The following is a 13,299-nucleotide window of genomic DNA, read 5'->3' as shown; positions in this document are numbered from 1 at the left end:
AGACTTGCAAAACAAGAGAGGAGCTTTACATTCAGCAGTTGTCTTGTGTACTGAAGTTTAGAACTTAATGTGTTTCTTTGCATAATGTGGCTTTAACATTTATATTTGCTTTAAGCTGATGCAAATACATTATCAAACCAGTTTGTGCTCCCTATTACAGAGAGTCAGTGCATCTTAAGCATAGCCTATCATAAATAAATGAATGTTCATAGAAAGGCTATCTTTTGTGAAGTTATTACAACATATTAACTTTCTGGCTGGTCCTGGAGTGCTTCGCTGCGTATCACTTCTTACCTGAGTACTGGTTACTTTCCACATTATACAGATTGGTTTGAAACATCATGGCGAATCTTGAGGAATGGACTCCTCTTATAACAACATGAAAAACAGGATATGTCAACATGGGTGCAGAAATGCATAGTTATAGAGTTATTCAAGCATTTTACTGTTACACAGTGCACGCAGACAAGTGCTGTTTCCTGGAAGAAAATTACAGCGCCAGTTACAAGTGTTACACAAGTAATAAAATTGTGAATCGGTGTGATATGGGCCTGAACATTCTTCAGCACGTGCAGATGAAGTACACTGATTGCCAGTTAAATAAGTGGTTGATGTGTCCATGATTATTTGCAAACATTTGTGTCGGGTGGTGCCTGTGCCTGTGGTTTGCAGTCTGGAAATATACACCAACCAGAAGTTTGCGACCATGCATTCTGTATACAGTTTGGTGGATGGCAGTGCATTGGAGGCATGTTGCTTGTACCAGAAATGCTACCCATTTTGCAGATTACCAGACCGAAAGACATTTGAAGGAATTCGTTGCTTTCTCTGTGAATATGAGAGTTTCACACATCCCACTGGGAGCTGTGGGTCGGTCAGGACGTGCAACACCAGAGGACGAGAAATATCTACTCAAAGCTGTGGAGGAAAGTCCTTGAATCAGCACAAGGCAGTTAGACTCACAGAGCAATGTGCCACACGTGGCGATCTGGAGACCGTTACGTATAAATGTCTGTACTCATACCATCTACAGTGTGTATAAGCCTTGTCTCCTGTGTATTATCCTCTAAGAGTAACATTCTGCCAGTGGTTCCTGCCGCATTTTGTTATGATGCTCAACTTTGCAGCTGTTGTCCCTTCAAAAGGGACAGAACCCAGAATTTGTATAACCAACATGTGTGGGCAGACACAAATCCCCAGGCAGCTATCCAGTTGTCTCATTATCAGAGGTTCTGCATTAACATCTGGGCTGTCACTGTTGGTGATTGCTTGTTGGGACTGTATGTACTTCCCGGGAGACTTATAGAACAGAACTACAAAGATTGTTCACTTACTGCATTGCCTGAGTACTTAAAATACATGCCATTTGTTGCATCCCGTTGATGACTGTATTTCATGCCCAGTGATGTTATAACACATTTGTTTGTCTGCCTGGAGGCACCTGAATGCACATTTTCTGGAGCACTTGATAGGTAGAGGTGGATCAGTTGCTTGGCCATCTCCTTAACCTAACTTAAAACACCTGGACTTTCATCTGTATGGAGACACATTCTCTTGTGCATTGGACCATTGTTGTGGATGAACCTACTCTCTATGCATGCACTTGACAGTGTTTCCTTCAGTACGAACAATACCAGGGATTTTTTATTGTGTGTGGAATTCAATGAAGTGACTGTATTCTGTCAGGAAGAGGTCACTTTGAACATTTCCTGTGATAAGTAACCAGAATGTAGCACCTGGAATTACAGATGTACAGTGCAGTTTGTAGGAACTGAAGATCGAATAAATCTGTAACTATGCATTTCCGGACCCGTGTTTCGAATAACACCGTATAATATCGCTGCAGTCCAGTGCCTGTGTGATGAAACTGAATCCACTATTTTCCTTTAGAATTTACACCTGAAGTAACAATTTTTGACACACTCCTTTTCAAAAACTGGAACCTTAATGCCTTCTGATTTAGAAAAGAATTGTATTTGATGATATTTTAAAATCTTTTATGAAGCAGATGCACAGCAAACACACTTTGAAAAATAATTTAAAATGTTTAATAAGATCATTAATATAATTTATCAACTTTAAAAAGTTCCAACTAATGAATATTGCAGATGACCCTAGGCAGCTATAAGTATGGTAATGCTATATTATGCACTTACTTCATGAACGTGATTTTCTTCCAAGCTGTGAAACAGCATAGGTATCTTTAAATTTTTGGTTTCCCTACTCATAAATACTTTCAACATTAATACAGCTCATGACAAAAGTTAATATGAGTAGAAGTATATGAGATATTGGTCAATTAATTACTAAAGCCCAGGGTAAGTTAATAACATTGTATGTTAAATAATCAGTTCACAAATTAGACTTTGTCAGCACTGTGTTATAATTTTAAATAAACCTAGGTAAGACTTGATCTTGCCTGTTACATTGAAGTGTGGAACAGCTAACACCAGTTCTGTGAAGCATTCTGTGCAACCTTGGGTTCTACAGATGTCTCTCTCATGTTGTTCTTGCCTCCAGGTGTCTTTATGTGGAGCAAATCTGTCAGAAACCTGTACACATCCATCCAAGGCCATAACTATTGGAACTGAAATAGGGTTAATAATCCAGTCCATTGCTCACGTACAGACTCTTGTTTTGTCATAACAGCTAATTTGGCACGTACAGTCATTGGCACTGCTGATTACTGTATGCATGCACCCCAGTCATAGTGCAGCAACATAATAGAGGTTCCTCAAGGACAGTGTTCAATATTTATAAAACGACTGCCTATCCAGGATGTGATCACAACTGTTGAAAGTTTTGCGCTCATTTCATACACAGATTTTGTACGGTAGTATTGTAAATTGTAGAAACCTGGCTGTTGCCAAAATAGTGGTTCATTTCTTCCGGTTAACATGAAATGTCGGACGAGTCAAAGTACGAGGGATATCTGGAAACTAGGACTACAAGGCCCATAGCTCTACCAGGGAATAGTTTTTTTACAGTTGTTACCACAGTTGAGTATGGTAGCACACACTGAAACAAATTGAGGCAACATTCATTAGGAGTGTCTCGACTCTCTTAGTGATGATTAAAGATGAGCACTCTCATGCAATCTCTTGCAAAGTGTACCTGTGATACACTACCTGAACACCAAGGAAATGAGTGTTGCCACAATTCATCTGAAATCATGCCAGTGTGTGGGGAGAAGATTGTCACATCAATGAATGACAAAACAGGTACAGAATTTCACTTTCAAACGAATGGAATTTCACATTGGAGAGAAGTGGATGCCCGTGACTGATGAACTGGTGCAAAAGCTTGAAAAGCATATTAATTCTGATCACCTTATGGCCATTGATAACCTGCATGGACTGTGTCTTGAAGTTTCTCAGACCATTTTTTATGAAATAGTGAGTGATATAATAATGCATGATGGGTTCTGAAGATGCTGGCAGCTGAACACAAAATCATGAGAGTCAAGGCCATACAAGAGTTTTCTGAACCAAACAAAAACTGACAATAAAATTAGTGGCTAAGCCAGGGACAAGAGTAACATTTCTGATGGAAGATATATCTGGTGAATTGACAGCACTGTCTCCTTTCCCTTCACTTAGTAATTCAACATTATCAGCACACTTCATAATTTTTTGTTTGCAGGTTTCTGGTACAAAATTCTGAAACCATTTCTTTCTTGAAGTCATGTGTGTGATGATGATCTGGAATAAGTGATCCACTCATTCTGGTTGAACTCAGACATACCAAGTGCACAAAACAATGATTTGTTTGCTCTCTTGGAATCCTCTTTTTGACAATTCTTGCTTCTAGGGGCAGCTGGACTTGAAGTGACCATACTTACAACAAATCAAACATTTTGTTTTCTTCTTTTCTTGCTTGTCTTTGGAGAAACCCTACTGTGATTTCTTAAAATGCTTTGTGAATAGGGCACTACCACTGCCGTGTTTGTCCAACTTGAGGTATTCTTCCACACTTTCATTTAGTAACTTCGCTTTGATGTTTCGTGATGTGAAATTTTCATCCATTCTACTGGACTCTATAACCATCCAGTATACTTTTGGTATCCCTCCAAGAATAATGAGGGCCATTAATCGATCATCAACTGTTTTGCCCATGTTTTGCAGTTTGTTGGCTCATCCAGAATATGAGTAACATAACTCTGAACGTTTTCTTCAAATTTGGATAATGTAGTATTGATGAACATGAATGAAAGTTATTTTACTTGACTAAAAATAACCACAAAGTACTTTAGGGTGGAAAATATTTGGTTTCATATTTATGAAATAGCACAAAACCCAGAGATTCAGTTAATTCATTGGAGTGCCATGTTAGGTTTTATCATTGGTTTTCTAAGCTGTACAGCCAGTCAACAAATAAACTGCTACTTCAGACAAATTTTAACCAGAAGTATTAACCTGTGACTATTACGTGCCGTAGGGCGGTAATACACTTTAGACATCGAATATACATATATTTAGCACAGGAGCAAGCGAATACAACATGGCAGTATAAATGTAGTGCGCCAAGAGAACATAGACAAAGAGAAATCAAAGATGATCGAGTACAAAGATAGGGCCCTTTACGCCAGAGACTCCACAAACCTTTATTGCCCCATCCTACCTTGATAAAGATGTACCTGCAAATTATCAAATATCTGAAGACCTAATGATGTGCATGGTCAAAGTACAGTTCAAGTACATCATCATTTGTAATGATGTAATACTTGCTGTGTGTAGATCACTACACATGATAGAACGTAAAGTCAGTTAAACTGCACAAAAAGTAAGAAATAAAATGGTTTCGGCTCAGATGAAGTACCAGTGTGTATACTGAATTAAACAAAGCATCGAGAGTATACATGCTCCCTTAACAAACATAGTAAACGAATTTTTCACATCAGGGAAAATTCCTGAGTATTTCATACAGGCAAGAGTTGTACTTCTGCTAAAGAAAGGTAATGCAGAAGACATAGAAAATTACCAGCACATATCCTTGCTGACACCATTCTCCAAATAATAGAATCAATTATGAAGTACATATTAACGAATTACTTGAATAAAAACATCCTTTCAAGTTAATTTTAATTTGAGGATGATGTTAGGTTTGTGGAGCTCTCAACTGTGTGGTTATCAGCGCCTGTACAAATTCCCAACCTTTGCTCTGTCCAATCTCCCCACTTTCATGAATGGTGATGAAATTATCAGGACAACACAGACACGCAGTCATCTCGAGGCAGGTGAAAATCACTGACCACGCCGGAAATCGACCCGGGACCCCGTGCTCGGGAAGTGAGAACAAGACTGCGAGACCACGAGCTGCGAACTAATTATAATTTGGTCTCCAAAGTCATAGAACTATGGAGTTGGCCATAGCAGAATTCACAAAGGTGGCTCTTAATGCTCTTGACAAAGATGAGTGTATCACAGGAACATTTTTAGATCCAGAATGAAAGTTTCACTCTGCAGCAGTGTGTCCACTGATATGAAACTTCCTGGTAGATTAAAACTATGTGCCGGACCGAGACTCAAACTCGGGACCTATACCTTTAGTGGGGAAACGCACTACCATCTGAGCTACCCAAGCACGACTCACACTCCGTTCTCACAGCTTCACTTCCGCTGGAGCCTCATCTCTTACCTTCCAAACTTCACAGAAGCTCTCCTGCTATGCTGCAGAACTAGCAATCTCCTTGCAGGAGAGCTTCTGTGAAGTTTGGAAGGTAGGAGACGAGGTACCGGCGGAAGTGAAGCTGTGAGGACAGGGCATGAGTTGTGCATGGGGAGCTCAGATGGCCAGCACAGTAGCTCAGCATGTTCGGTCAGAGGGTTAGCTGTCCTCTGTAATAAAAAAACTGAGTTAATGTATCAATGATGAACTTCAACAAGTGTCATAGGACATTCGGCCCGAACAAATACAATGGTGGCAAAAGTCCTGAGTTCGAATCTCGGTCTGGCACACAGTTTTAATCTGACAGGAAGCTACATTTTTAGATCTTTCTATGGATTTTCATACTGTTGACCATAAGTTTCTACTAAATAAGCTAGAAGAATTAGGAATGAGAGGGATTACTAATGACTCAGTCTGATCACACTTAACAGACAAGGTGCAAGACCAAAGATAACACATACCTGAAGTGATTATAAACTTTTTGTGAAACAGTTATCTGAACCAAAATACATTAATAAAGGGGTTCCTCATTACAATCACTGAGAAAACAAGAGAACCAAACACAATCCTCATGGAAGTTTACAATTGATCAATAAGGAATTAAGCGATAGTGGACATAAAGAAGACTAATGCCATGAATTTCAATTTGAAGGCAGAAAATAGCACTGTTGAATGAAATGTACCTGACACCACTATAGACTATGATAGATGCAAAATTTCTAGGTGTGATTATTGATCCTCAGTTGAAGTGGTGAGAATACACGCACGATGATACAAACAGAATATGATCAACATATTATGCCCTTAAATTCCTGTCATCAGTATGTAACAGGCAGTTTCTAGTAGTTACATATTATTCATATGTACACTCAGTTCTTAATTGACATTCCTTTTGAGGGAACAAATGGACCAAAGATGAATACGATTTTCAAACTGTAGAAAAGGATCATAAGAATAACCAGGAGAAAAATGCTCCCATCGAAGCACAAAAAACAGGAATATGTTTTTGATTGTGATTCTTCAATTTCTCCCTGTGTACTTCATGATGAAAGAGTTCACAGGTGAACAGCTGAATATTTCAAAAAGCGACCACGTTGCCACCATCAGGTGCCCTGGCGAACTGACCACCTAGGCACCAGTGCTGGGCATTAATCACCTCCAACAAAGAAGACACCGCCAGCACACGCCCCTGGACGTGGACTGCGAAAGGAACGGATGCTGAACGTTCCTCGCCTGGGCACAGGCCGCGTTTGGAACACCTGGAGGGGAGAGGAGATAAAAGCCCAGCGCTGGCGCCTCAGCAGTCAGTTTGTCAGTGCACCTGGCTATGGTAACCTGGTCGCTGGACGAAATATTGTGCCCATTAGACACTAGCAGTTAGCTGTTCACCCATGAACTCTTTCGTCATGTTCCTTTTTGTTTAAAAGACTCTGACTGAGAAAGGCAGTACCAGCTGCCTCATTCTACCTTCATCAGCATCATTAAAAATTTTCTCAAAAAATTTGGCATCCAAACTTATTCATGTTTTTTATTTAGAATGCAACTCACATCAAGCTCCCACAAGGTCCCCTAACTGTAGCTCATTCACATCCATTAGTCCATCACTGTAAGTTGGTCACACACTTCCAATTGCCCTTTCCCACTCCTTCATTCACCCCAACACACAGTTATTATCTCTTTGTTTATCTATGTTGCTGTTTGCAGTGTCTCAGCCACAATCCCATTCGTTTTGTCCTGCTATTACAGTCTCCTCTCACTGTCATTGTCTTCTGGTTGCCCTCTCTTATGGCTAATATCTCAGTCCTTCCTTCCTACTGCTGCTGTCTTCTCACTGTCAGTATTTCTCTCTTATTTGTCGTCATTGTCATATTCTCTCTCTCTCATTATCAATGACTCTTACTCACTTTCTCTCTCTCTTTATTGCTTCTCGCCCTATCCCACCTGAGGCACTATCTCGTTTCACTCTTTTTCTAGCACGGTTCTGTCTTTGTCTACTATGTTCCACTGTCACTGTGTCCCTCACTGTCTCTCTCACTTTTATTATCTACTTCTTTCCACTGTTTACTATCTTCCAGTATTTATTAATTTTCTGTCTTTTTGCCACTGTCTTCTCTCTCAGCATAATGAAGCGCTAATATGTTGGCATGCCAAAATGTTTGGGAAAATTTTTAAAGCTGATGAGGAAGGTAAAATGAAGCTGGTACCTTACTTTTCTGTCACAGTCTTGTAAATAGACTGGAATATATTCGCATTTTTTGTGTTCCAATAGGAGCATTTATCCGCTGGTTCCCTTCTGTTCCTTGCTGCAACAGGGCATGTAACGCACATGAAGACAAATGTATTTAGTAAAATTTGGATAGTGTACTTGTGTGAAATTAAAATAATGCAAAACTAATTTTACACATCAGATCGGATTTTACATGAAAAAAACATTGTGCATGTGCTTCAGTACTGCAACATGGGGTTCCCAGATGATAACGGAGACGCTTTACAGTATATTTCTCAGAGTTAAGTCACTTCATAAACTACACTTTCGCCTCGCATCAGATTTTATGGGTACGCATATGGTAACTTTGAACACCTATATCTCAGAAACAATAAAGATATGAAGAAAATTTTCAAGATCGTTCGAGATTGGGATCTCAGTAATACACCATAAAAATAACAGCCATTTGTTTCGCATAGCGGTTTCGGAATCTGTGGCTGGGTTTTGGTACCCACAAAAACCAGTTTTTGATTTATTTCTCGTTAACGGATAAAGATGTTTGAAAACGGAGAGATGGCTCTTCTGGATAAATACCGTTAAAATTTGAGAATATTCTGCAGTTATTTATTATTTATATTTCGCCTCATATCAGATTTTATGTGTAGAAGTTGAGTAAATGTGAACATGTGTCTCCTGGAGACAGATAAAGATATTAAGAAAATCCTTCAAAGCTCATCGGGATCTTAGGAAAATATCATAAAAATCTCAGCCATTTCCTGTGCATAGCCATCTTGGTATCCTCGGCAGGGTTTTGGTCTGCTGGTGACGGCGAAACTGTGGTAAAAAAACTTTTTTGTGGGTTTTCCGCGGGATCACCCGTGAACTAATGGTGTCTTCATAAGTCCCATCAAGCCCTCAATAGACCACACCAAGTGCAAAAAGAATGAAGTGATTTGCTCCATTTACCTAAGCAGGAGGAAAAGAATTTTCTGTTGGGTATACGAATGGTCCCTAGTACAAGAGCTATCCAAAACACTTGACCCTACCTTTTAACCCACCAATAGCACCTGAGGTATGAGCACTGGAAAATCCCATTTTAAGTGTGTGTTTTGGTAATATTAGGTATGCATGCTGTTGCGGGCACACTAGTAACCAAGCTCATTGTAAAGTTCTGTTCAAAACATCTACATATACATCTACATGGATACTCTGCAAATCACATTTAAGTGCCTGGCAGAGTGTTCATCGAACCACCTTCACAATTCTCTATTATTCCAATCTCGTACAGCGCGCCGAAAGAATGAACACCTATATCTTTCTGTACGAGCTCTGATTTCCCTTATTTTTATCATGGTGATCGTTCCTCTCTATGTAGGTCAGTGTCAACAAAATATTTTCGTATTCGGAGGAGAAAGTTGGTGACTGGAATTTCATGAGACATTAGCTGTACAATCTGAGTACATTTACCATTCAACTTACTGATCTTGTGCACCTTTTTCCACCATCATCCAACAGGTTCAGCAACTGCCAGTAGTTGGCTCTGCACTTATTCTGCTTTTGCTTGTTTGACAGCACAGGTCTTCAGTCGTTTGTGTATGTAAATAGTTAATTCATAGCAAAGAAACTGAGATTTATATTCAACCAAGCAATTAAATATTTTGTAAACTGCCAAAATATACTGAAGTCTTTTGATAGGAACCATATTGCCATCATCATCAATTCATTATAACTACTTGCATGTATTAAAGTAACAAAGTATGTTTTTTCACATAACAAAGGGTATTTTTCAGAAACAAGGCGTATTCCAAAACTACTGTAAATGATAATATGGATTTGGTGAGGTTTGCTTAACTGTAGGATGCATAGTATTATAAAAGTATCATGAGTTCAGCATAATACTAATAAGTTTTTACTTTAGTCACTGAATGTAGATATTAAAATAAAACGAAAACAGAAAATTTGTGTGTTCATTCACACATTGAAAGCAAATGATTGCTGATTCTGTACAGTAGAACAAAGTTAAGAAACAAAAATAAGTAAAAGAAAAATTATATTTAAGGCTGATTCGCATTAGACACCAACAAAATGGTACAGAAAGACAGATGCTGTCAGCATAAAATGATGGAAGGATCATACTAGACAGAACATCAACAAAACATTACTTCACTTAACCCACTACCAAGTAGTGAACGTAAAATTACAACATCAGTGATACGAAAAGTCGTAGAATAGTATTGGAATTAAGAAACCAGCAATGAAAAAAATTGTTTATGTTCAAAGCAAACTTGATAATGGATATTCTTGTTTAATTTTGCATTGTAAATTGTTGAGGAGTGAAACAAAAGTTCAAGACATTAACATTTATTTGCTAGCGAAAATATATATATGTACAAAAACATCAAACAATATTTATAAGGGAAAATGTAGTGCCTATTTACTTTACATGTTATGTTTTTTTTTCCTATATAGCAAATACAACACAAACGACTGTACTTTTCTCCTTCAATAGAGCTGATTTTTTTCAATTTATAAAAGGTTGTTTAATGAAACCTGCTTCATCAACTTATGCTTTTATTTATACACTGTATAAGTGTCAGCTCTATTCAGTTACTGTAAAATCTGAGTTTTCATTTCAGATATCTGGCATCTCCCATACAAGAATACCCAATGGAAAAAGTATCCAAGTTGTCATGAAACATTTGTAATTTGTCACAAAAACTAAGCAAAATACAGATTAAGAAGACTCAAAATCAGAATTCAACCACTACTATTTGAATGAGCATGGCAAAAACAGGTTAACTTTTGATGTTAGCAGACGACGATACAGTTCCTCCCCACCAAAATCAACATCAAAACTTTCTTCCCAAGAAATCGAGATAGGTACGCCCCAGTCTGTGTCATTCATAGCCTGTGTGACTGCTGCCATTTGACGTGCATAGCCATGATACCACATAAAAACTTAGATACTGGGCTTTGAGGAATGCAGTTAGCGTAATACAGTGAATTTAATGTCTGAAGTTGCCTGGCATCTGATCATTACTTTTAACTTAACGATACCTGTCATGTCATCTTGCAAACAAGATGACGCTTTAGGCACAGAAACGTATGTTAGACTGCAGTTTAATGCCCATAAAATTAAATTCACCAAGAATTCGGAAGTAATTTTACTTATTCATTTACTTTTTGAACGACACTTCATCATCTGTTGACAGCACTAGTTATTAGCTGGTTGATGCCCTCAGATGATTTGTGGAACCAAGTTTTTTCTTTAACGTTTTTGTAAACTCTCAAATTAAAAGGTCGGATCATGCTAGATATCAAAGGATCAGATGGACCGTCAGGTGACGCCATTGTCAAATCATTGATGGTTCACACTAGGCCTAATGTCAATAAAACGTCAGTTCATTTAGCCCAGCATGTAATGGTGAAACTGATGTTATGCAATTCCATCAGCGGTACTAAAAATTAGAGTACAATATCGAATTTACAATAACAATGAAGTTTATTACTGGCCAAAACAAACTTCATGAAGTATATTATTAATAATTTTATGTGGTAAATTGCTCAGAAAGGAAACAACATTTTGTTGCAGCTTCAGCTTGAATACTTTATTAACAACATTTCATTCACACACACACACACACACACACACACACACACACACACACACACACACACACACACTTGTGAAAGTGTGAACAACTCAAGAACCAGAACGTAACATTAAAAACAAAGAAGTAGATACGAGGACAGAGAATAAACAGGAGTCAGTGGAAAAACTGCAGCACTTAATGGAACCAAGCCTTCATCACACTTCATCACTCACCTTCCCCGCCCCCTTCCCCCAAGCTCAAATGGTGTTTTCTATTGAAACGCACATGGTCCACAAATTTGGTGATGACAGAGGAGGGGCAGGCACTCCTGCCAAGTCGATTGGTTGGGCGTTTTGTCTGGCATCTGACACATCTTGTCTGCGATAATAGGAAGAGGGGTGGAGGGGTGGCTGATTATGCCAGGTCTGCAGTAGAACCATCAGGCGTTTTGTCTGGCATCCACTGAGGCTTTTCCAGTTTTCAGGTACCAGCATAGGAAGTGCAGAAAGCATGTTTAAGGCAATTGATAGAAATCTTAGTTCACGTACCATTAACATCGATCTTAATTGTCTTCTAATCTCAACTAAGGACTGTATATGGTCCATCATATGGCGGCTGTAAAGGCTTGTGCACAGCGTCATGTCTAACAAAAACTTCGTTACATTTCCAGAGGTCAGCGAAAATGAAATGGCAGTGTTGCTGTTCCTCAATGTGGGTGGACATAGTTGGCGAATGTGCGAACGTAATTTTGAACGAAGTTTGATGCCTAGGTTAGGTCGTTAGGCATGCTGCCGAATAATTCACTGGCAATCGAGTTGGCTGACCTTAAACCAGTTCTATCTAGTGTGATTCCTCCATCTATTACCAATTCCATAATGACTCACCCTTGAGTTTGAGATAATATTCTGGTCACTCCGAATGACGAACATCGATGTGTTGTACCTTGGCAGAATCGTGGAAATCTACTTTTATTTTCTGCTGGAATACTACGTTTTAGTTGAAATGAGGGCGTCAAACGCCGGAATATTGAATATAAAGAGTAGTTTTTAGAGCATATTTCGATATCTGTCAACTTTGAGGAGTCGTAGAAGTCGGAGTGTAGCCAGAAGAAATATCTCCTTTTACAGTTTAAAAATGCAATCTTTTTCCATTTGCAGCAGAATTTTCGTTGCTTTACGATTAGTCGTTTTGTTCTAAGAATGGTGGCTGTAAATTGTTGCAGTTCACTTAGTAGTGATGCATATTAACAAGACACGATGCGTAAATCCAAGCTTTGTTGTTGCCTTTCACAGTTGTTGCGTTTTTGATACACATAAATCTACATAAAGCGCTGACATTACATCTTTAATTTATTTGCTTTTGCGTCTTCATGCTCCTCGCGCTCACATATGCTGTGCTGCCAGACCTCTGAACAGTATTTCCACTTCATTGTTCATCGTTGTATTGATTACATCGGAGCTTTCCATCAGACAGGAAAAATCGTGCTCCCATTCGTTGTTGCATACTCGTGTGAGACAGTCCTCGTAAAATAATTATCTGCCTTGTACATTTGTGAAACCATGCGTCGTTTACAGAGTTGTGAAATATCTGCAGTGATCAGTGTATGTGCTTACTTCGAGGCGGAAAAAGAACAGTTCCATATCACAGCGAGTAAAGAAAATTTTGAATGCCTCAGTGTTAATGAAAGTCCAGTGAAGCGAGTTTCGTTATAATACAGGGAAATTTAATGTTTTGTATCATCAAAAAAAAGTTCTGGTATGCAACAGAAGTTGACATTGGATGAGTTTGAACAGGACGCTGTTCGTATGAGCAGTTGCCAGCGGGCTCGTTCGC

Source organism: Schistocerca americana, chromosome 1 (genome assembly GCF_021461395.2).
Source record: "Schistocerca americana isolate TAMUIC-IGC-003095 chromosome 1, iqSchAmer2.1, whole genome shotgun sequence".
Taxonomy (NCBI): domain Eukaryota; kingdom Metazoa; phylum Arthropoda; class Insecta; order Orthoptera; family Acrididae; genus Schistocerca; species Schistocerca americana.
The sequence above is the reverse complement of the archived record's forward strand: the minus strand, read 5'-3'. Positions refer to the sequence as shown.